Raw genomic sequence first — 2,342 nt, 5'->3', positions numbered from 1 at the left:
TAGTGATTAGTTTTGTATTTGATAGTACCAATAACATACAAATACATACCAATGATATAATAAAGTTGTTCCAGTAAAAATTACTATCCATTTTGGACACTCTATGTTCTTGATTTAGCCAACCGCTATGATATGTTACAAAAGCTTTTCTGTCAGACCGCCTAACAGCCACGCGCCTGTCAGACGGCCGACTTCCACCACGCGCGCGTGAACCCACGCGCAAGTATAAAAAGAATCTCTCTCCTTCCATTTTTCATTTCGCGTTTCTGCGTTCTTCCTTCTTCCATCTCTTATGTTTCTATTTTCTCTATCTTCCTCCTCCCACCTCATTTTCTCTCTCTTCTGTTCCTCCTTCCATCACAAGAGAAGACACACCTCAGCCGCCGTCTCCGTCACCTCCTCGCCGCCGTTGACCTCGCTACCGCTGCCCATCGATCTCGTCGCCGACATCTCTCCTTATCAAATTCGTCGGCGATCTCTCGTCCTTCTCAAGCTCAAGCTCAAGCTCAGAGACGATCTCCACCGTCTAATTATCTGAATTATTCAGGTAGATTTTTTTAATTTTGATTTTGATTTAGGTTTTTTTCATGTTTAACTTCACACTCAAATCGCAGATCTAGGGTTTCGTTCCTTCGCATATATCTTAGGTCTCTTCATTACACTGATTTAGTTGAAATTATTAATTTGAATATGCATGAAATTTTTGATTAAATTTACAATTTAGGTAATCCCTTGTTAATTTTACTTCTGATTTTTGGTACTTTAATATGTGGCATGCTTATTTATGAATTAAATTAGTTAATGATTTCTCAAATTTAGTTATCTTTTTGTTGTGTTTAGTTTTCAGTTACGAATTAAATTAGTTAATCCATGGTCATATTTAGTTAACAATTTGCTTAGTTTAGTTAAGATTTGTGGGAGTTATACATCAGATCGGAAGGTTAGGGTTTTTCTGAATTAAAATGTTGGTTCATTCGTTTTTATGTTGGTTGTCTTGCAATTGATTGAATTTTTTATCTGTTTGTGTTGTTACACACAAAATCTGGTTTAATTCTTAAGTCTCCATGTAGCTTGGAATAAGTTTGATCGAATCTGAACTTTAATTAGTTATATTTTTGTTATACTTAGTTAAGAATAATATCGTATTAGTTAAGAATATTATATGTTTAGTTATGATTAAATGGAGGACTGGACCGGTAAGGAGAGCCATGGGTGTGTCAGTGTGTGTATGCATTTTGCTTTAAATGTCTGTATATGTCTTGGAGGTGAGGGAGAATTGAGGTAGAACATTTGCATATTCTGTAATTTGTAATAGGCTGACAATATCTACCCAAAACTGGGTAGCAATGTACTTATTCACTTGAGATCATAGGACATTTCTTTGCCATGTCTGATACAATATGTGCTTTGAAGCAGGCAAGAAATTGTAGTTGAAATCATACTATGTTTTTTGGAAAGAAGATGATGATAAGGACTCAATTCCTCTGCCTCCTCTTGTGTGTAGTGTTTTGGGTGGCTTAGCATCGGTGGTGAGTGGTATGCAGACAGGGGTGAGGCTGAAAGAGGATGATGTGTTATCGCAGGACCTCCTGTTGCTCCGTCTCTTCATTTCATCTCAAGATCCTAAGAGTTTCACACTTTGCAACGGAGAGGGGGGGTCAAGATATTGTTCGCCATAGCAAAATAATCGGGAAGTCCGAGTGTGGTGCAGGAGATGGTGCAGACAGGGGTGGAGACCAAGTTGTGCTTGGTTTTGCAGGTGGATTGTGAAGCAAAGACAAAGAAGAAAACTAGAGATATCTTGAAGATGTATGCTAGGGCTTGGAAGAACTCTCCTTGGGCTCCTGCTCATGTCTTTGGCTCTTTTTTATTAAATTCTAGTCCAATTTAGATTAGAGTATTAATTAAGGTTTAAATTATTTTTTGGATGTACATAATAGGATTGTCCTTTGAAAATTATTATTAAGTTAACTAAGATATATAAATCAAATGTTGTTTTAGTTAAATATATATGTTTTATTTAAGATTAAAATTTTGAGGTATAGTTATGATTTTATGACTTTTAGTTAAGATTTTCTTAGTTTTAGTTACGTGTTTTTGAAAAGATGGTTCAAAATCCAAAAAATTACACGTAGCTCAATATAATATCACTTTAGGTTCACTAGTAAATAATTTTTACTAATCGATTTAATCTTTACTAAAACACGACAATTCTTAACTAAACATGAGAAAATATCAACTAAAACTTATAAAATCTTAACTAAACTCATAAACACGTAAGTAGAACTTTTGAAATTATAACTAAAACTCCAAAAATCTTAAACTAAACCTTCTAAAATCAT

General features: G+C 34.8%; 1 long non-coding RNA gene across 1 annotated transcript; it reads left to right on the top strand.

The window, feature by feature from the left end:
- Window positions 1–264: 264 nt before the first annotated feature.
- LOC130472575 (uncharacterized) lies at window positions 265–2,042 on the top strand. Its single transcript, XR_008933165.1, has 2 exons — window positions 265–547; window positions 1,417–2,042. It is a non-coding gene; the product is annotated as an uncharacterized lncRNA (long non-coding RNA).
- The last annotated feature ends 300 nt before the right edge of the window (window positions 2,043–2,342 follow it).

This window comes from Spinacia oleracea, chromosome 4, assembly GCF_020520425.1.
Source record: "Spinacia oleracea cultivar Varoflay chromosome 4, BTI_SOV_V1, whole genome shotgun sequence".
In the NCBI taxonomy this organism is placed as follows: Eukaryota; Viridiplantae; Streptophyta; class Magnoliopsida; order Caryophyllales; family Amaranthaceae; genus Spinacia; species Spinacia oleracea.
The sequence above is the reverse complement of the archived record's forward strand: the minus strand, read 5'-3'. Positions and strand labels throughout refer to the sequence as shown.